The sequence below is a fragment of the Dromiciops gliroides genome, chromosome 2 (assembly GCF_019393635.1).
Source record: "Dromiciops gliroides isolate mDroGli1 chromosome 2, mDroGli1.pri, whole genome shotgun sequence".
NCBI lineage: Eukaryota > Metazoa > Chordata > Mammalia > Microbiotheria > Microbiotheriidae > Dromiciops > Dromiciops gliroides.
Window position 1 is genome coordinate 517,773,203 of NC_057862.1, and position 23,622 is coordinate 517,796,824.

At 34.9% G+C, this 23,622-nt stretch overlaps 1 long non-coding RNA gene across 1 annotated transcript in view; it reads left to right on the forward strand.

Moving 5' to 3' along the window:
• Window positions 1–2,242: 2,242 nt before the first annotated feature.
• The window catches only part of LOC122744588, a 30,995-nt gene continuing 9,615 nt past the window's right edge, over window positions 2,243–23,622 (forward strand). Inside the window, exon 1 of the long non-coding RNA XR_006355087.1 lies at window positions 2,243–2,284. This is a non-coding gene — a long non-coding RNA (uncharacterized LOC122744588). The remainder of the gene's footprint in view (window positions 2,285–23,622) is intronic.

The window sequence follows — 23,622 nt, forward strand, 5'->3', positions numbered from 1 at the left end:
CAGCATTTCCTCCCATAAAGTAGTTGTTTCTCTTCATCCAAACCTTTACTGAAATGGATCTTTCCTTTCCAGGAGGAGATTCTTGGACCCAGAGATGAAGAACTTAAAAAAACCAAACAAAAAAAAAAAACAAAAAACAAAAAAAAAGGAGAGAGAGAGGAAAAAAAAACTAATGACTTTTGAATTGCCTGTATTTAAATTACTACTCTATGCACATGGGAGGTTTTTCAGAGACCTTACTCTGATTTAAAATGAGAAATTCCTTGTTGGAGTGGGAGAGGGAATTGATTTATTCCTGATTGCTAAATAGCACAGTTAACATGCATTTAAAACTCTACTATCAATAATAGTTCATATAGCACTTTTAAGGTTTATAAATCACTTTACAATAACATATCTCATGTAATCTTCACAAACCAGGTAAAGTAGGTGATATTACCTTTTTTTTTTTTTTTTTTAGTGAGGCAATTGGGGTTAAGTGACTTGCCTAGGGTCATGTGTTAAGTGTCTGAGGCCGATTTGAACTCAGGTACTCCTAACTCCAGGGCTGGTGCTCTATCCACTGAGCCACCTAGCTGCCCCACCCTTATTTTATAGATAAAGAAACTGAGGCTGAGGGAAGTTAAGAGACTTGTAAACATCATAGAAAAGACTTGAATTCAGGTCTTCCTGAATGCAGGTACAACACTGAACCACATATCTGCCTCTAAAAGTCTTTATATTCTCATTCCTGTCTGGCTATTTGATTCAACTTTGATTCTTTCTTTGGGGTGCCTTTGCTATTTTATTCTTTATTCTTCTTGGCAACAGATCTCCTTACCTATTGACTAAGAATTTCAAACTAGTAAAGTAAAAAAAAAAAATCCATGTTTCCATGACTCCTCCTAATGAATTCCTTTCAGGAACTCAAGAGATTAGAGCTATTAGGAACTTTAGAAGGATTAAATCTAAGCCTTTCCTTGTCCAGATGAGGAAACTGAGTCATAGAGTAATTAAGTGCTATGTCCGGGATTGCACAGTGACTATCTGAAATAGAAATTGAATCCAGGTTGTCCTGACTCCAAATCCTGAATCCTTTCCCTTGTGTATCCACATCCTTGCTTTTCAACATCACTCCACCCTGTTGTCCAGCAATGGAGTTCTTACTGTTACTTTAGGTTGGCCTATAACAGAAAGAGCACTTGCCTTGGACTCAAAAGAGCCAAGTTTGAATCCTGGTTATTCTACTTGCCATTTTATATGAGACTACTGATATTTAGAGAGATGTTATCTCCTCCAAAGTGAGAGAATCACAAAATCTCAAAATTGAAATGGATCCAATTTAGGGTTTTCTTGGCAAAGATACTGGAGTGGTTTGCCATTTCTTTCTCCAGCTCATTTTACAGAATAGGAAACTGAAATAAATAGGGTTAAGTGACTTGCTCAGGGTCACACAGTTAGAAAGTGTCTGAAGCCAGGTTTGAATTTAGGTCTTCCTAATTCCAGGCCTGGAACCCTAAAGTTACCTAGCTGCCCTAAAGCATAGAAAAGTCCTGCTAAACTGGGAATGTTTTTAGTGAGCCAATTAGTTAATATCCTATAATATGAAGCTCCATCTAATTATGTTCAGGCATCTACACCAGATTGTTGGTCACAGAGACATAATTATTGTGGAACAACTAGAATTTTGCCACAGAGTGCCAAATTTAAGTGGTTCTGACAATATTTTCAGTCCTTCAGAGGCAAAAAATAAATGAGAGACTAATTAAAAGTAAAAATAAAAAAGTAGAGGGTAGGGTCAAACAAAACTACAGGGGGAGAGAGAGAGAGAGAGAGAGAGAGAGAGAGAGAGAGAGAGAGAGAGAGAGAGGGGGGGGGGAAGGGAAGGAGAGAGGGAGAGAGAGAGGGAAGGAGGGAGAAAGGGAGAGAGGGAGAGAGAGAGAAATAAGGAAGGTAGAGAGTGAAAAAAGTTGTAACATGAATTTATTCATGATGAAGTATGGGCAAGAAGAGGTTAAAATGGCCCTCATTTGTTGCCTGGTAACATTTATGCCCTTGGGGAGAACTACAGATTAACATTGTTAAAGCTCTCTTTACCCAGTGTCCTTCACCCTCACCTGACTGAGTTTAGCAGAACAGCCTTTAGCTAGTCCACTAAACTCTAAATCCTAGAATCCTGTGCGAATTAACCCTTCCGGGGAAGGTCCGGAAATGGACCGATTGCGACACCAAAGGCAGGTTATTTTTCCAGTTTCTCCAGCCTATCTATTTCAGCAGTGGCCTCACTCTTTCCTTAAGCTGAAAGGTGAGTAGATTGTCTCTGGGTCAGACTGTGTCCACTTGAATGGGGTGCAGCTGGCCTGCGGGCCATAGATAACTATCTCAGAGGAATTTTTCCTAACACCAGTCAGCTCAAAACACCCTCCTCTCCCCTAAGCCCTACTGGTTCTGGGCCCTGAAGACAATACATAGTTGTAGCCCAGTCCCCACCCCAACCCCACCAGTTGCTAAACACCCCTGATTGCTGGTTAATACCAGGAATTGTATCCAGAGCAGATGGCCTGTGCAGTGTACTGCAACTGAAAGAACTCTTCTCTTAAAGTCAGAAGATCTAGATTCAAATCCTGCTTCGGTGCTTACTGCCTGTGTGACTTTGAGTAACTTCACTTTTTCTTTTCCTCATCTGTGAGGAAATGAGGAAGGTGGTCTCGATTAACTCTGAAGTTCTAAATTCTGTGATCCATTTGACTAGGAATCCATAAAAAGTGAGTGTCAAATACATGAGTCCCTTTCTCAGGATTATCAGGCCCAACATTATTGTATTATACCAATAGTAGGACCCCCATAGCTTCAAATATTGATATTCTCTGCTAGTCCTATCATCCCACTGCTATACTCTATATGTTTTTATATTTTTTTAATTATTTTTATTTCATTAGATATTTTCCAATTACATGTAAAAAAGTTTAACAATCATTTTTTTTTTCAAAATTTTGAGTTCTAAATTCTCTCCTTCCTTCCCGCCCCTCTCCCCCTTCATGAGAAGACGAGCAATTTTATATCAATTATATATGTGAGGTCATATAAAACATTCAATATTGATCATATTGCAAAAAAAACACAAACAAAAGAAAACAATAAAGATAGCAAAAAAAGGAGTATGCTTCAATTTACATTCCTCAGTTCCTCAGTTCTCTCCCTGGAAATGGATAGAATTTTTTATTATAGGTTCTTTGAAATTATCTTGGATCATTATCTTGATCAGAGTGGCTATTTCTCACAGTTGATCATCCTTATAATATTGCTGTTACTATGTACAATATTCTCCTGGTTCTGTTCACTTCATTTTGTATCAGTTCATATAAGTCTTCCAAATGTTTTTCTTGGAGAATCCTGCTCATCATTTCTTATAGTACATTATTATTCCATCAAAATCACATATCATTACTTGTTCAAACATTCACCCATTGATAAGCATCCCCTCAATTTCCAGTTCTTTTCTACCACAAAAAGAACTGCTGTAAATACTTCTATACAAAAAGGTCCTTTTCCCTTTGCTTTTATCTCTTTGGGATACAGATCTAGTAGTGGTATTGGCTGGGTCAAAAGGTAGGACGATTTTATAGCCCTTTGGGAATAGTTCCAAATTGTTCACCAGAATGATTGAACTAATTGTGAAGTAGTGCATTGGTATCCCAGTGTTTCTACATTCCCTATAGCATTGTCATTTTCCTTTTCTGTCATGTTAGCCAATATGACAGGTATGAGGTGGTATCTCAGAGTTGTTTCAATTTGCATTTCTCAATAGTGATTTAGAGCATTTTTTAAAATATCACTATGGACAATTTTGATTTTTTTTTGTCTGAAAACTGCCTCTGTATGCTTTGACCTTTTATCACTTGGGAGATGACTCTCATTTTTATAAATTTGTCTCAGTTCTTCTATATTTAAGAAATGAGGAATTTATCTTTTGAATTTTGGCCGCATTAATTTTGTTTGTGTAAAGCCTTTGTAATTTCACATTAAAAAAATTATCTATTTTCTTCTCATAATCCCCCCTAACTCTTGTTTATTGTTTATTACCCAGTATCAGATTGTTTTGATGATTACTGCTTTGTAATACAGTTCAAGATCCGGTACTCCTAGGCTACCTTCCTTCACATGTTTTTTCATTGATTCCCTTGATATTTTTGACCTTTTGTTGTTTCAGGTAAATTTCTTACTATTTTTTTTTACTCTATAAAATAATTATTTGGTAGTTTGATTGGTATGGCACTGAATAAGTTAATTCATTTAGGTAGAATTGTCATTTTTATTATATTGGCTTAGCCTGCCCATAAGCAATTAATATTTCTCCAATTATTGAGATACATCTTTGTGTGAAAAGTATTTTATAATTGTGTTTATATAAGCCCTGAGTTTGTCTTGGGAGGTAGACTTCCAAATATTTTATGTTTTCTGCAGTTATTTTGAATCGAATTTTTCTTTCTGTCTCTTCCTGCTGGACTTTGTTGGTCAGGCATAGAAATGTTGATAATTTATGTAGACTTATTTTATATCCTGCAACTTTGCTAAAGTTGTAAATTGTGTCAAATAGTTTTTAGTTCATTCCCTAGGATTATCTTAGTATGACATCATATCATTTGCTAAAAATGATAGTTTGTTTCCTCATTGCCTATTTTTATTCCTTCAATTATTTGTCTAATTGCTATTGCTAGCATTTTTCAGTACAATATTAAATATGGGTGATAATGGACATCCTTACCTCACACCTGATCTTATTGAGAAGGCTTCATTTATTCTTATTACACATCATGATTTCTTTTGTTTTTAGATAGATACCACTCATTTTAAGATAGGTTCTATTGATTTCTATGCTTTCTAGGTGTTTTGGGGGTTTTTTTTAAAGAGAAATGGGTGTTATATTTTATCAAAACCTTTTTTCTGCATCTATTGATACAATCATATCATTTTGTTACTGTTATTGATGTAGTTAGTTATGCTGATAGTTTTCCTAATATTAAACCAGCCCTTTATTCCTGACTTTTGTGATATATTGCTGTGATCTCCTAGTATTTTATTTAAAATGTATTCCATCAATACCCACTAAGGGAATTGGTCTATAGTTTTCTTACTCTGTTTTTGATCTTCCTGGTAGAGTTATCAAAACCATATTCGTATATGATCATAAAAGAGATTTTATAAGACTCATTCTTTACCTACTTTTTCAAATTGTTTATATAGTATTGATATTATTCCTTAAATATTTGGTAGAATTCCTTTGTAAATCCACTTGATCCTGGGGATTGTTTTTTTTTTGCTTAGAGAGTTCATTTATGACTCATTTAATTTCTTTTTCTAAGATCACATTATTTAAGTATTCTGCACCCTCTTCTGTTAACCTGGGTAGTTTATATTTTTGTAAATGTTAATCCATTTCACTTAAATTCTCATTTTTGCTGTCATATAATTGGGCAAAATAACTTCTAATAAGGGCTTTAATTTTATTTTCATTGATGGTAAATTAATCCTTTTCATTTTTTGATATTAGTAAATTGGTTTTCTTTATGTTTTAAGAAAATCAAATTAATCAATGGTTTACCACTTTTATTGTGTTTTTTTTAATTAAATTAGTTCCTACTTTTACTTCATTAGTTTGACCAGTTTGTTTATTTGGGTCTTTTTACTTTCAACTTTATTAATCTCTCCTTTGATTTTTTAAGATTTCCATTCTGGTGTTTAATTGGTGGTTTTTATCTTGTTCTTTTTCCATGTATTTTTCTTTTTTAGTTTCATGCCCAATTCATTTATCTGTTCTTTTTCCCTTTCATCAATATAAGCATTTAGAGATATAAATTTTCTCATAAGTACTGCTCTGACTGCATCACACAGATTTTGAAATGTTGTCTCATTGTTTCAGTCTCTTTAATGTAATTATTAATTCTATGATTTGTTATTTGACCCAGTCATTCTTTAAGATTCAATTATTTAATTTCTAATTAACTTTTAATCTGTGCTCCCACAGTCCTTTATTAAATGTATTTTATTGGAATATGGTCTGAAAAGAATGCATTTAATGTTTCTTCTTTTATTCATTTGGTTTTGAGTGTTTTTATGTCTTAATGTATAAATTTTAATTTAATAAATAAATTTTTGGGAAGTTGTCAAGTACAGATCAGAAAAGGGTATACTCCTTTCCATTCCTATTCAATTCTTTTCCCATGTGTCTATCATATCTAACTTTTCTAAAAATTCTATTCATCTTGACTTCTTTCTTATTTAATTTATGGTTAGATTTATCTAGCTCTGAGAGGGGAAAATTGACCTCCCCCCCAACCCCCATATAGTTTTACTAGCTATTTCTTAATGTAATTCATTTAACTTTCCTTTTTTCCCCCTCTTCTATTCATTTTATTTTTAGATATATTCTTAGTTTATTTTTAACATTCTTTTTTTCTTTTTAAATTTTTAGTTCCAAATCCTCTCCTTCCCTCTGTAATATTGCCATCTGTAAGGTGGCTAAAATTCTAGCTAGACTGTCTAAAAATCTAATGAGTGGTCACCATCAATTAGAAGCTTTAGCAAGAGTTTAGACTCTTAAGGATTTATTAAAGAGCAATCAGAGGTAGGTGAGGAGAGAGAGAGAGAGAGAGAGAGAGAGAGAGAGAGAGAGAGAGAGAGAGAGAGAGAGAGAGAGAGGTAATAGACCTCTTCAAACCAAGGTCAGGAACCCGAAGATGTCAGTGTTTCCTCCATCCTCCCAGAAGCCTCTTGAAAATCCAGAAACAGGGCTGTCCACACACACACACTCAGTTCCAAGCTAATTGGCTGGTAGCTTTGATTGACAGAACTAACAGGCAGCTCTACAGATGCAAACTGGCCAGCTTCCAGACACCAGGCTGACCTTCGAAAACCCCAGAAAAGGTCACTTCCAGATGCTAAAGCTGCATGGCTTCCCTCAGGCCAGAGCCAACAATGTTCTTCCCAGCAGGGGGCATCACTCCAACCCTCACATATCCCACTCTAACCCCACCTACTTAGAAGGCAAGCAATATGGTATCAATTTTACATGTGAAACCACGCAAATCATATTTTCATGTTAGCCATAATTTCAAAAGGAACACAAAAATAAGGTGAGAAAACTATATTTCAATTTGCACTCAGACTTTATAAGTTTTCTCTGTAAAGCTGGATGGCATTTTTTTCATTATGAGTCCTTTGAAATTGTCTTGGATCATTGTATTGATCAGAGTAGCCCAGTCTTTCACAGTTGATCATCATTACAACATTGCTGTTACTATGCACAATGATCTCCTGGTTCTCATTTTACTTTGAATCAGTTCATATAGGTCTTGCCATGCTTTTCTGAAACCATCCAATTCATAATTTCCTACAGCATAATTCTACTCTCTCACAATCATAGGTCACAACTTGCTCAGACATTTCCCAATTGATGAATGTCCCTTCAATTTCCAATTCTTTGCCACCACAAAAAGAACTGCTAAAATATTTTTATACATCTATATGTATATAGAATATGTCCTTTTTCTTTATATGTATATGTATATAGAATATCTACCTAAAATACTTCCTTTTCCTTTTTTGTTTAATCTCTTTGGAGTATGGACCTAGTAGTGGTATTGCTGGGTCAAAGGGCATGCATAGATTTATAGCCCTTTGAGCCTAGTTCCAACTGTAATCCAGAATGTTTGGACCAGTTTACTACTCCACTGACATTTCATTAATATAATATTTTCCCTCATCCCTGCCAGCATATGTCATGATTGTATGAGGCTGGAAGTGAGACTTCCTCTTATGGTTTCCACTCCCTCTTAACTAAAAGTATTCCTCTTTTGCCTTAACTATGACTCAGAGGTATGCATAGGCAATAGAATTGCCAAATAACATGTGGTCCTGCATCTAGTACTAGCACAGGAATATCTTGTAATCTCTTTTTGACCAATTGTCAGGTCTCATTACCATATTTTACTTGAGAGCACCTGAAGTTGCTTCTGCTTCTGTCTCTGCCACCTAGTCTCACCACTAGTATTTCATCCATGTGGACTCCAGACCAACCTCCTTACCCATGTCACAAACCTCTCTTTCCAACCTCCTTTGTTGTCTTGGGTGAGAAGAACGCTTTTTTCTGACCTTTTCTTGGCTCTGCCAGTATAGAATTCTATTTAAGACATTATTTTAAAGTTGTTTGGAGGGGAATATTGGGAGAGTTCAGCTTTTTCTATTCTGCCACCTTGGCTTCACCCCTAGAAGTTTGCTATGCTCTATAGACATACAGGTGTGAGCAATAATCCATCTGGGTTATGGAAGATTAGTTTTAGGGACAATTCAGATCAGTCTGTATTCATTAAATATCCACTGTAGGGAAAGGAATAACGTTATGTGGGAAAACATTCAATTTGGAGTTGGAGAATGAGTTTGATTTCTGGTTCTTTTTCTTACTAATTGTGTGATATTGGGCAAGTCACTTTTCTGGGCCTTGATTTCCTCCTCTATAAAATCAAAGGGTTAGATTTGAAGCTTACAAAGGTCTATTTCCAGTTTAAGTCCTATAATTCCATTAATCCAGTACTGTGGAGGAAAAAAACATAAGACATGGGTCTTTGTTCTCAAAGAGCTTATAATTTACAGTAAAACTTAGGTGAGAAAATTATGAGAGTGGACCCCAGGCAAGAATATAGATATGTGACTTCCCAGCCAAAAACACTATAGTCCCACAACTGAGACTACCCTGAGGGCCAGATTCCTCGAGGGAGAACCACAACACAATGATGGGGAACTTAGATACTTCAGAGGAGAGTCAAAGCTCTAAAAGGAGGAGCAAAAACAGTGAGCCTTCCACTCATCTACTATCATCATTGGATCCATTTCTCCTTGACATCTTGTCTTGCTACCAAACTCCCAACTCTTCTTTATCTCTCAGTCCCAGTAATACTGAATCCATGGCTTCCCACAAATGTCACCCTTCTCTTCCCATCTCTGACATCCTATTCTCTTATCCACCTCAATCTTAATTCTCCTGTGTCTACTCCAGCTCTTCCTGCCTCTTCTATTGTGCTCTCAAGAATTCCTATTCCATCATGAACAAACTTCCCCTCATTGGAAACACCTTCATCTCATACTTTTTTCATTTTCTGAAAAACATCTGATTCCATGAAATGACCTCTGGCTATCCTTTTCAAAATACCAGAACACTAGAACACCAGTGCATCTTCTGTCATACTATTCCTTAATATACAAAACACTGGATTTGCTAAAGTGGAGTCAGAATATTCCTTGCTTCCCATTGCCAAATTCTTATTCTCCCTCTATGCTTTCACTAAACACCTTTTCCTCTTTTAAGCTTTGCTCTACTCAGGAGCATGCTAGAGCCAGTTTGAACCAGCTCCCAAGAAATGATTGTTAAATTTTCAGTGCGAGCATTTATACCTAGAAATAGGTAAATGCTACAAACCAGGGCTTGATTTGTTGTTTTGTTGATTGTCTAAGCTTAAGAAAGTGATAGAAAAAATTTTGATAATGTAGATTAAACTTAAAATTGTTTTGAATGTACATTTTTGTTTTGGAAAGCCAGTTGTTAAATATTTACCAACTCACACCTGTCTCTACCCAAAGATATCATTAAGTTCAGATCCTGATAGCAGTTACCTATCACCCCCATATCATTCTCTACTTTCTTAAGGTTCATATGTTCTTCTCAACCTTAGTTAATGCCCTTATACTAGAAGATTTCAACATATTTATACATGCTATTTTTCCTTTAAATACTATAAAATTTCAGCCTGTTCCCTTAACTCCCATTACAGATTCCTCAGCTCCATCTAAACTACACCAAGGGGATGGTTACAACCTTTTTCCTGCCATCATTCACAAGTGATCCACTTCCCAAGAACTCTTAAATTTTATAATTTGATTATAATCTCATCATTCAATCTGTCCCCACCTCCTAAACCTATTTTTCATCCTCACCTTAACCTCAAATCCCTTGATTTCTTAATACTTTCCTAGGACATCACCTAAGCTTTGGTTTCTTTCTTCCCTTCCAAACTTTAAATCTAGTTGATTTAACTATACCTAATATCAACTGGGCCCTATTTGATTCTATCACACTCCCCACAACAGTTGTTCCAAACCTTCCTTACTCAAATTTCCCACATTAACGCCTCCCCTGACCAAATTTGGCCCCTGGTTATTATGGGGAGAGTTAATTGGGTGGCTCACCACAATATTGGGGTTCAGAAAATAATGAGAGACCTCTAGGTCCAAAGTTTCCTCCCTTCCAAACTGCCTTTTTTAAGTTATTTCTCACAGGCTAACAGGAAAGAAGATTAACAGCCTCTTTTCCACAAACAAACCAGGTTTTATTAATGGGAATAAAATTTACAACAAAGGTGAAGTTAATAAAGCCAGGGACAAGAGAATAAGGAAAGAGAAAATGAATAAGCTCCCTGGCTCTAGCAAAGACTGACTCAAACCCCAAACTTGCTTCCTGCTCAGTTAGCTCAAAGAGCTGGCCTTAATTCCACTCACCACCTGGGGTCCATAATTTCAAGGAGAGTCAACTGTGCAGTCCCTCTCTGGTACATTCCTCCACTCACCAGATGGCAAGACAGCTTCTCTGAGAGAGCGTTCTCTTTTTCTACTTTTCCTCTCCCTCCCCAAAAGGGAGGTCCTTCAAGTTGCATGGCTGAGAGTGGTTCCCCCTGCTGACGTCAGCAGTATACATCACTCAGGGCTGGCCAGGTGTGGCCTCCAATCATTCCCAAGTAGGTACTTAGTTTCTCATTCACAAGCATTTCAAACAATACTAAGTAAATCAGGGAGCTCCTGGGCTGCTGCTAAATTCCATTATTTTATCACACAGTTGAGAGCATTATCACATATTTCATTGAAAAAATAGAAGCTGGGGCAGCTAGGTGGCTCAGTGGATAGAGCACTGGCCTGGATTCAGGAGGACCTGAGTTCAAATCAGGCCTCAGCCACTTACTAGCTGTGTGACCCTGGGCAAGTCACTTAAGCCCAATTACCTCACCAAAAGAAAGAAAAGAAAAAAATAGAAGCTATGTGCTCTGATTTCCTTTTTCTTCTTTTCTAAACCTCTCCAAACCCTTTTACATCATTACTCATCCTGTCCTCACTTACTCAAAGTTAGCTTTCATGCATTCAGCCCTTGAAAAATTCCATGATATCTGTTTGCTATCTTTGAAGGCCTACAAGCTGACCTGGTACATTTCCCCAAGATATACTATCCATCTTTGCCTGTCCTTGTACAATTATGGAGGGTCTTATCTTCCTCCTAGGAGCCAGGGAGCCTTTTATTGCTGGTTCACTATCAATAGCCTCAGGATTCAGATTAGTCCCATAAATCAAGCATTCCTCTAAGACAGAAAAAGGGGTTGCTAGCCCCACATGAATGCTAGCCCATTCTTTGTATAATCAATTGTGTTGTCCTCACCCCTGTAAGCAATTGTAGTATTTTACTCACCTACCCAGTTTTGTTCCTTCTATGCTTATAAAAAACAGCTGCATCTTTTCCTCTGGATCATTGACCTAACTGAGGTAGTCATTTGATTTATTTTGGTTTATTTCAAAGTGATGTTTTAAATCATAGTCTTTAAGAACACATATTTCTACAAATTGATCATTAAATCAGCTGAGAGGGGGGAATGTTTGTTTTTATTTGTTTTTGCTTCAGAAAGGAAATTATCTCCCATCTTTTCTGAAAAAAGAAATGGTGTTCTTTTTGTAGGGATCTTTTCTTACTCCTCTTAGAATGTGATATAATTTAATTCCCTTCTTATAAAATAGGTTTTAAAATTTATAATTTTATGACATATTATACATAATAGCTAATTAGGATAACTAATAGTTATATAGCACTTGCTATGTGACAGCTCAAAAGAAATGTGAGATGTACAAATTTAGTGACATCTCCACTCCAAATGTTCATATGTACTATTCGTGCCCAACCTGTTGTAGAGCCTTCTGAGCTCATATTGGTGTTAATAGCCATAGTTGTATATACTGGACCTTGATCCTGATGTAGTAATATCATTTTGATCCTCTTCAAGCACAAAGGACAGCAACCACTAAGTACCAGACACTGCATTAAGTGCCTTATAATTATTGTCTCATTTAATCTTCACAACCCCTGGAAAAGGTGCTATTATTATCACTTCTTTATAGATGAGGGAACTAAGGCAGACAGTGGTTAAGTGACTGCTCAGAGTTACAAGCTAGTAAGTGCCTAAGGCCAGATTTGAACTTAGGTCTTTCTGAATACCAGTATAGCATTCTATCCACTGTGCCACCGACCTGCCTTATATAATGTGCCTAATTACATATTTATATATGATACATAATATAAAAATTATATATTATAAATATCATTATATAGTTCTATATTATATATGTTATGTCATGTATAATTTTATATAATTATAAATAAATTCACAATTTTCTTACTTTACATAAGTTTTTAGTAAAGACTCTTCTTTCTCTTAACCTTTTTTAATCAATAGTAAAGACTTATTGAATATGAAAGCAAGAAAATATCATTTCCTGCATCCCATTTAACACAGAATGAATTTCAGTGGTTCATGGATCAAAATTATGGATCAACTGAAACAACTGGGGGAAGTGAACTTAAAAGAAATCTGATGAGCAGCTTAAATCCTTCCCTCACTAGGCTACAGTTAGGTAGCAAATTTCAAAATATGACATGTGTTTCCACTTGGTACCAGAAAGACAGAACATGCAATAAGGAGAACAGTCATCAAAGAAGAGAAAGTGCTGCCCAACACATCACTTTTGACTTCTTTTACTTTCTCAGAAATAATACCTTTTATCTACTTAGTTTCATATGAACACTTGTAGATTGCTTGCTGTCAAGATGGTCCTTTGCCAACTTGAGTAAAACTTCAACTTAAAGTGAAGACAACCTTTTCAAGCTTCAATACTGAACAAGAATATCGATATCTTGACAAATGGAAGGCATGGCTAAGTGTTGAATGTGGACAAGGCACTCAGTCAAGTGGAAATATATAATTTACAGATCCATATTTCTACTTTTGACTAATAGCCCTTCAAATACTAAAAATATCACTACACTTTTCACCAAAAATAGTATATAAAGATGAGCAGAGGCTGTGAAGAGTGATACTACTAGAATTTTTTGCCTTTTCACTCATTTGCTTATACATAAAATTCTGACTGTGCCATTATCTGCTACATGTGCCAAGCTGGGACTCTCCCATATCATTCCTCTCCCTTGCTCTGAGCTTCTTCCCTTCCTATCAAGCACTAAACCAATTCCTCATATCCTACTCCTACCTATTATCTCCCCTTCTAATACTAACCCTAACCCTACCCCTAGGCCTAACCCTAACCAATAACAGCTAGATATTTGAGAATGGAAAATTATTCTCTAAAGACCAACCATAGTCACACTAATCAATGCTAACAAAGTAGAATTAGTAAACAAAAATAAATTATTCAGTTTTATAATAATAAAACTGCATTCAAAGAAAATTTTATATTTAATTTTAAATTGTACTATTATCTATTTCATTATATTTTACTTATTTTGTTAAATATTTTTCAATTATATTTTAATCCAATTCATGTTGCCCTTGGGAGTGTTGTGGACCACATGCCCATGGGTCACATGTTTGATCAATCTGGTCCAGCGAAAGTGGCCTGCTTACTCTAGAAATAATGCTTCATCACTGTTCTCCATACTTTTATACTGGCTTTCATCCATTCCTAGGATATACTTTCTCCTCCCTCTTTAATTCCCTAGCTTTCTTTAAAACCAAGCTCATGTGCCACATTATACAAGAAGCATTTCCTAATTCAATTAGCTCCCATTACCTTGCAACTATTTTGTGTATATTATGTTTTCTCTCCAGATAGAAGGTAAACTTCCATAGAGCAAGAAAGTATTTTGCCCTCAGTGCCTGGAATGTAGCAGGCACTTAATAAATTCTTGTTAATTGATTAATTGAAGGATTGATCAAAATTTCACCTCTAAAATACTCTCTGGAGAGTTGATAATGACATTTTCTGAAGAATGTCTGTCTGCATGGCTGAGTTCTCTGGACAGCTGAGAGTTCATTTCATTAAGCACCAAAACCATTGTTATTATAATTACATTACATGCAAAACATGCTAAAATATGTGGCTTTTTGATTGGTTTGTCTATCTCTTCATGTTCTTTTTATGTATTATAGACAGAATGTGATCCCCCCATTTTTTAGGACTCAGGGCTATCATTATGAACAATGATTCTCTTTTGTTTTAATAACCTCAGGAGCCAATGAGGTATATATTTTTTGATACTAAATCTTTTTTGAGTTTATTTTTGCATGATTTTTATAGATTTTTCTATCTCCTCCATCACTGTCAAACTGCCAGAATCCGTGTTGCTTTCATTATATTTGACTATAGAAGCCCCTTTCCCCATTTAAGAACATTGCTTTTTAATTTTCTATGGACTTAGTAATCATATAGGTAAGTTTGTTAGTACTGTGTGTAAAGTAAGAGTAAATAAACTCAGAGCAAGATCCTGAAAGACTACTATGAAAAATATTCATGTGTCTTAGTGACTGGACTACCAGAATAATTCTGCATGATTTGGAGCAATATTTTAGAGAAGTGCCCAATCAATAAATCAAAAATCAAATCAATTAACTTGCCTTTATTAAGTATAAGTGGAGATAGAAAGAAATAAATGAAACCATCCCTATCCTTTGGGAGCTTATGTTCTATAGGAACAGATAAAATGTACACATATAAGCATATACAAATTAAGCATGTGCAAAATAATACAAATACAAGAGGATTTATTTGGAGAAATAGCACTAGCAGCTAGAGAATCAAGTCAGGCTTTATGGAGAAGGAACTATATGAACTGGACTTTGAGGGCAACTAGGGATTCTCAGAGGCACAAGTTTAGGTTAGGTAAGGTTTTCCTAAAGTCTAATATATGTCTCTGAAGTCTCATCCTACTCAACACTTGCCCCTCTGAAACTCGTGGGAGGGAACACAAATCCTTGACTCTCTGATCTGCTGGCATGGAACATAAAGCCAACCCAGTGCTACAGTTTCCACTTTACTCCTGGGTAGAGCCCTGGGCAGACTGCTGGGGGTGACCAAAGGGAAGGACTGGGGCCCTGGGAAAGAACACTGAGCCCTATTGCATTGCCCCACTTGTGGTAAGAAGTATTCAATGAAGGGAATTGCAGGGAGGGAGTTTGGGAAGTTGGGTATTTTAGGGTAGTGAGTATCCATTGTGGAGAAAGGAGAGGGGAAACATGGGGATGGTTATCATGTGATCATTTTTTCCAAACTATTACCAAGACAACTATTGCCATTTTTATGAAGGAAGCAACCTCCCTCACCAGCACCCATGATGCTAGAGAGCTATGGCATGAGGATGGAAACATTATATTCATTCTTTGTTGAATTAATAAATGTTAATGTATTGTTTTGCATACCTACTGTGAGCAAATTACTTCATTAAGTAATGCTCCAATATAGCTCCTTACCTCAAGAATCTGACATTCTACTGGAGGGTCAAAAAGATGGACATGTGAAGTAGTAAATATCAACTATATATTAAATAAATCCAAAGTGATTTCAAGAAGGGGGAAACTCTAAGAACTGTGGGGTTAGGGGAGAAAGAAGGGTGTGGTGGAAGAGATTGTACATGAGGGAAAGTAGAGATTCCAAAGGTAAATAGAGAGAATTCCAAGCATCTGAAAGAACTTGTACACAAACATGGGAACAGAACATGTGATGTCATCCATGTGGAATGGCAAAAACACCATTTTTTCTGGAACTGAGGTTATATAAGGACAAGTAATATGAAATCAGTCTAGAAAGCCTATTGGAATCAGATTGTGAGAGGATTTAATTACAAATATAAGGGTTTGAACCTTATCTTACAAGCAAAAGGGAGTCATTGAGGCTTCTTGATCAGATGGTCATAGATATGCTTTGTGATATTAATGTGGCAGCTGTGCAAAGGATGGGTTATAGAGGGGGAAAATTTGATATAAGATCAGTGAGGAGCCCTCTATAATTGTCCATACAAGAGGCAATGAAAACTTTTCATAGATATTGGAAAATTAGGGGAAGGAAGTGTTTTAGGAGGAAAGGTAATGAATTCCTTTTGGGACATGTTGAGTTTGAGGTACCTTTGGGGGAGCAATCAATCAATAAAATTTTATTAAGCATGTACTATATATCAAACACTGTGCTAAGAGCTAGGGATACAAAAAGAGGTAAAAGAGTCTCCGTCCTCAAGTATCTGGCAAGAAGTTTGCATTTGGGGATGCAGGTGGAAGATCAGAGATGGATAGGTAGATCTGAGAGTCATCTACAGTAAAGAAGATATTTTGACATATGGGAACTTATGAGATCACCAAGAGACTTTATAGAGAAAAAAAGGGCCTAAGTCAGAGCATATATTCACAAAGGGGAGAGATAAGTGATGATATAGCAAAGGAGAATGAGGGAGGAGTGAATGGTCCAACAAGTAGAAGGAGAAACAATGATATAAATGCCATTAAAACCCAGAGAAGAGAGGGTAGCTAAGACAAGAGGGTGGTAAATAGTGTTTTATGCTGCCAAAAAGTCATGCAAATAGAGGAGTGAATGGAGGCCTTTGAATTTATTAGTTAAGAGATCATTGTAACCTTAGAAGAGTTTCAGTTAAGTAGTGGAGTTGGAAGCTAGATTGGATTAATAAGTGTTTATTGGATTGGATTGAATTAGATTACAATGCTTTGAGAATTTGACAAAGTAGTGTCAATTCAGTTCCTACTATGTGATGATTATAGAGAATGTGATGAATTTAGAGAAACATAGAAATAGATATGACATATAAAGTGAAGTAAGCAGAGCCAGGAAAATAATATAAACAATTACAATATGCAAGAAGCTAAATAACAAAACAACTGAAATGAAATAAAGTAGAATTATGATAACCATGCTTGGACCCAAAAAAGAGATAAGAAAAGAAACCTCTCCCTGAATCTTTGGAGACATTGGGTGAAGGGAGGATCCATGGGTATGAAATATTGCATAAAAAACTAGTATTTTGATATGTTGTTTAGCTTTGTGGAACTCTGCCACCTTTCTATTTTTTTATTTTAAGGTATTGTTGCCTAGGAGGGAGTAAGAGAAGGGGGACTGGGAAATGGAGGTGATAAAAAGCAAAATATATCATTAACAATTTATTTTTTTGACTGATCATAAGAATGATTATTGACTTCAAAGAAAAAGGGGACAAAAAAGTACAGGAGAAATAAATGAAGTAAAAATAGAAGCTTAATAAGCATAATTTAAAAATGTGGGGGGGAAAGCAATTCATTGAAAGCAAAAAGAAAGGTAAAATGGCTAAAAAAATACAACTCAATAATATACTATGTATAGTAAAGTAAATGCATATAAAAATAAAACATGAAAAATGAAATTGAGAATTTGAAACAAAATATATTATGCATCAAATGATTCAAACTAAGAATTTTAATCATCAGACAAAACGAAAATGAAATGTAGACTAGAAAAAGAAAAAAGAAAATATACTTAAATGGAACCAAAGACGATGATCAATATTAAATATATGTGTATATATATGCATGTATGTATGTATATATATATGGACATCAGTTGGAATTTTATACAAATTCATAAAAGCTAATTGAGTTTCAAATATGCATAGATAGCAATACAATTTTAGAGGACTTTAATGTTCATTTTTTAAAAATGGGTATATATAACAAACAGATAAACCTAAAGGAAAATGTAGAAATAATAAACTATCAGAGAATTTAGAGCTAATGGAATCTTATGAATGGGAACATTAAAGAATATTTTTTTCAGGTGCCATATGGTACATTTTTAAAATATGGCACTGCAAAGTCACAAATAAAAATACATATACACACATAAACACATATATATGCACATATATATCTTTTACAGACTCAAATGTAATTAAAAATAGCAAATAATACAAGTATCACAAGTAAAAGATATAGACCAAAATAGAGGGTTAATGACATCCTGAATAAGTCAAATAACAGGTTATAGAAACAATAACTATGTGAGAGGAAAGATAATAAAAATAAAATAGGCATAATTTCTGGGATGTAGGAAAAATATAAATTAACAAAATAGAAAAGAAAAAGAGCCAAAAAGAGGAAGAAAGCTTTAAAAAAACAGGCAAATGTGAAATAAAATTACTTCCATTTACTTATTCTATAATGGCTTACTTAGAAAACCTCAGAGAATCAACAAAGAAACTAAAAACAGTAGCTTCAAGAAAATAGTAGGATAAAATATAAGCATACAAAAATTTCTATATAGCAATTACAAAATCCAAGAACAAATAATATAAATGACATACTATTTAAAATAACCACAAAAAGAATTGTACCAATGTACTACCAAATAAAAAAGAAGCAATTCTCAAACTTTTTGGTCTCAGAACCCCTTGTACACTCTTAAAAACTGTTGAGAATGACCAAAGAGCTTTTGTCTTTGTGGCTATATCCAGTTATATTTAATATTTTAGAAATCAAAGTATAATAATAACATAAGACTTAATAATAGCTAGTATTTATACAATACTTTAAGACTTACAAAATTCCTTACAAATAGTGTCTCATTTTATCCTCATAATAACCCTGGGAATAGGTGTTACCAGTATCCCTATTTTAACAGCTCAGGAAACTAAGGCCCATATAGGTTAAGTTACTTGCCCAGGATCACATAGCCAGTTAGTATTTGAGTCAGAATTTGGTGTCAGCTCTTTCTGTCTCCAAGTATATTGCTCCATCCACTGTGCCTCCTAGTTGTCTCAAATTATAATATGAAACAGTAAGTTACTTAGTTGGGGGTTGGGGGTGGGGAATGAAGATCTTTGTATCAAATATTTCTGATAACAGCCTAATATCCAAGATACATAGGGGACTAACACATCTATATTAAACTCAGTCTTCTCCTAATCAATAAACAGTCAAAGGACACACACAAACAATTCTCAAAAGAATTGCAAATTGTTCATAGCCCTATGAAAAACTGTCCCAAATCACTAATAACAAGATAAATGAAAATCAAAACAACTCTGAAGTTTCATCTCAGACCCAAAAATCAATTTGGAGGGGTTGTAGAAATATAGGCACATTGATACATTATTGATGGAGCTGTAAATTGGTCCAAATGTTTTAGAAAATAATATGGAACTATGCTAAGAAAATTACAATAATATTTGGACTCTTTGACCAGTTGCCCCTGGTAGGAATATACTCCAAAGAGGTCAAACCATAGGATCCCTTATATACCAAACTATTAATGCAAAGACTTTTGTGGTAGCAAAAGTTTGGAAACAAAATAAATGTCCATTAATAGAGATATGGTTAAATAAATTGTGGTACATGAATAAATTAGCATATTCCTAAACTGTAAGAAAAAATTAATATGAAGAATACAAAGAAATATGAGGATATGTGTGAACTGATGCAAAGCAAAGTAAGCAGAATCAAGCAAACAATTTTAACAATAACTACAACCAGTATAAATAGAAACAATAACAAATAAAGGGGGAAAATTGAACTCTTTCTCATTTTACTGAATGAGCTTGGCTCTAAAGATAAAAATATGAGTATGCACTCCCTCTCTGCTACAAGACTGGGTTGATATGTTGGTTAGTTTTGCTAATTTTTTTTTTTTTTTTTAGTGAGGCAATTGGGGTTAAGTGACTTGCCCAGGGTCACACAGCTAGTAAGTGTTAAGTGTCTGAGGCCAGATTTGAACTCAGGTACTCCTGACTCCACGGCCAGTGCTCTATCCACTGCGCCACCTAGCTGCCCCCTAAATTTCTTTTTTAATCTTTTAGATTTTTATTCTTTGTTATTAAAATGACTCATGGGATAGATATGGGGAAGGGATACTAAATATAGATGTATATATAGATAGATGTATATATAAAAACTAAAAAAATATAAAGACAAATCTTCTATGCCCTCATTTAATAGATGAGAAAAATTAGGCTGAAAAAGGGGAAGTATATGCCCCAAATCATGTAACAATTTATACAGAGTAATTGCTTTCCTCAGGCCATAGCAACTCCAAAACCTCACTGGAGAAAAAAGGAATTCTCAAAGCTAAATTTACATGATAAGAAAACAGAATCCAGCATGAGGTTTAAAAAAACTAATGAAAAAATTAGAGAAGTTAAATATTTAGAATATAAACTCAAAATTCCCACCTCTAACCTACTCCATACACTGGACATGAGGAAACTCACAGGCTTGTAACTAACTCTGGGTCCACCTGTGGGCATCTCACATGACCATAACCCTCATTTGAAGCTTTTTTGATGTATAAGAGCTAGGGGACACTGATTCTCTATCAATGTCAAGAAAACAGAAAATGAGTGGAGGAAGAGGACAGAAAATGATGAGTCACAGAATGGAGGAAAAAGAAAAATGTTTCCTGAAGGGGTGGAGATTAAAAACTCAGCCTAGGCCATTTCTTTCCCCACCCTGAGCCCCAGAGTGTAGTTATGACAAAGGCCCAGGTCTAGCAAACTCCCATTAACCACCATCCCAAAGAAGTTGAGGTTATCTAGCAGCCCAACCTCAGGGACCTGTGCAGTATTGGAAAGGGAAAGAACCAAAGAGTAAAATAAGAACTCAGTGACAGTGACTGAAAAAGGCTGAAAGGCCAAAAACTGAATATAGAAAGCTTGAATACAAATCTCACTCACAGATAAATCAGAAGAAAGGAGGACTAGAAACACAGAGCGGACTAAACAAATATTATACGCAAAAAATAAATAAATAAACCAAAATTACTCACTGAGAGATCCTTTGGAGTCCCTAAAGGCTATAGGGCATCAAATAAAAAATCCAGAATAGTTCAAAAGAGAAATAAAAATCATTAAGGAAATGAATAAAAATTAAAAATCAGAGCTCTCAGGGCTTTTAAAAGTTGGGGCTTTTTTAAGTGAATGGATTAAGCAATCCAACTGAAGAAAAGAGACTTGCAGATTGTCTTAAGAAAAAAAATAATCTTCCTAATAAAATAACTACATCTACAAAATAAAGACAAAGAAATTGAAAGACTATAACATAAAAACAGGAATTATAAACGTGCCTTTCAGAAAAACAGAAACTAAAAATCAGCATTATCAAGAGAGATAAGCTGGAACACTACATTATGAATAAAGGAAACCTAAACAATAAACTAACATTAATACTAAAAGAGATAATAACTGACAAAACACCTAAATTCATAAAGGACAAATTAACTTACTAGCTAAAAACAATCGTAAAATCATAACTTTAGATTTTGGTGGAGGTCATCTAGTTCAACTCCCTTGTTTTCAAAATAAGGAAACAGCTCAAACTGGAAATTTAGGATCAAACAGGTAAGCGAAAAGAATAGGCTCTGCACCCAGATCCTCTGACTCCAGAGCCAGTTTTCTTTTCATTAAAATTATAACTATAAGTATACATAGAAACACAATAATTGTAGGAGACTTTAAATTTTCCTCTCTTTGACCCCAGCAAATCTAACAAAGACAAAAACTATAGAAATGATCATATTGTTTGGGAATTTTGACTGTAAGACATTCTCTGTTTTGAGTAGGAACATTAAAGAATATATATGTATTTTTCTCAACATCAAATGGATCTTGTGTAAAAGTAGAGCATATGATATCACATAGAAACATCATAAATAAGCGTAAAAAAGCAGAAATAAAAAACTCTTCAGAAACAGACCTTAAAATAATAAGTTAAGAAAGAGAACACAAGCAAAAGAAGCAGACCTCAATGGAGAGTTGATAATAACATCCTGAATAGCGAATGAGTCAAAGAAAAAAACTGGGGAAAATAATCATAATACCGAGACAACAAAACAATATTTCTAGGATGTAGCTAAAGCCATCCCTAAAGGAAAAATTATAATTCTGAAAATATATTAATAAAAAGGAAAAAGATAGAATTGATGTTTATGGTATATAATTTTAAAACTAGAAAAATCCAAAAAGTAATCCAACATAAGCTCAAAAAAATCTTAAAAATTAGAGAAATAATGTCAGCCAAAATAACTTTAGAAATGATATTCAAAACTAGAAGTTGCTTCTCCAAAAATGCCTTCCAAATCTCTCTCCGTGTGTGTATATATCTATATATACATATATATATATATACACATACACATACACATATATATATACATGCACATATACAAATACATATTTGTGTGTATATATAGATATATACACACATATCTATATATACACATACACATATACATATTTGCATGTGTGTATACACACACACACACACACACACACACACACACACACAGTCCAAGTCTCTCTCCTGAGCTCAAATTCCCCCCTTGCCAATGGACTGTTGGAAGTTTAAATAGGATGATGTGTAGGGATTTCAAACTCAGCAAGTTCAAAGAGAACTCTTTCCACTCAAATATCTGTCACCCTAGTTCAAACCTCATCACCTTTGACCTGAATTGTTGCAATAGCTTCATCACCTTTGACCTGAATTATTGCAACACTCTTCTAATTGGTCTCCCTAACTCAAACTTATCTCCACTCCAATCCTTTCTCTATTCAGCTGCCAAAGTGATTTTTTTCCTAAGGCATATATCTATGTCATCTCCCTATTACAATAAATTCTAATCTCTTATTGTTCAACATAGTGTTCTAGATTGTAAAGATCTTTTTGATCCTAAGTGTCTCATCCAGTGTAACTATCCTTCACAGTTTTATGTATCTGCAAATTTGATGAGCATGCCATCTGTGCCTTTATCTTAGTCATTGATCAGAATGTTAAACAGAATGTTAAGGTTAACTAAGCATAGCTCCCTTAGGACACTGAACTAGAGAGCTCTGGCCAATCTGATATTTAAACCACTGACTGTTCTTTGCATTCGACAAGTTCTGAACCCATATAACTATATTATTGTCTAATTCACATCTCTATCTTTTCCACAAGAATTATGAGGTACTTTATAAAATGCTTCTCTAAAATATAGGTAAACTATATCCACAGCATCTCACTCATCTATTAATTTAGAAACACTCTCAAGAAGGGATCTTGCAGGCGATTAAGTCCTACTTCCTCATTTTACATGTGAGAAACCTGAAACTGACTTTAAGTGATTTGCACAGGGTCACACAGCAAATACATGGATTAAATAGGATTTGAACTGAGGCGCTATTGACTTCAAGTCATGCACTATATCCAATGCACCATCTTTTATATGAAGTCAGATTGGTTCTTTGTCATTGTCCTTTCTTTTCACATATGATCACTAATCATTTCTTTAATGGTCTATTTCTCTAGAAAATTGTACTCACTGGTCTTTATTTATAGGCTTTTTTCTCTTCCCTTATTTTTTAAAAATCAGAATAGTTGCCCTTCTTCCATCTTGTGACACCTCTTCTGCTAGTCACCATTTTTCAATGCTAATGGTTCAGCAATCACATTTTCTATCCTCTTCGGTCCCTAAATCTGTTGTTCATCTGGGTCAGGTGACTTGAATTCATCAACTAGGCAACTAGGTGGTCTCATGCTATTTCCT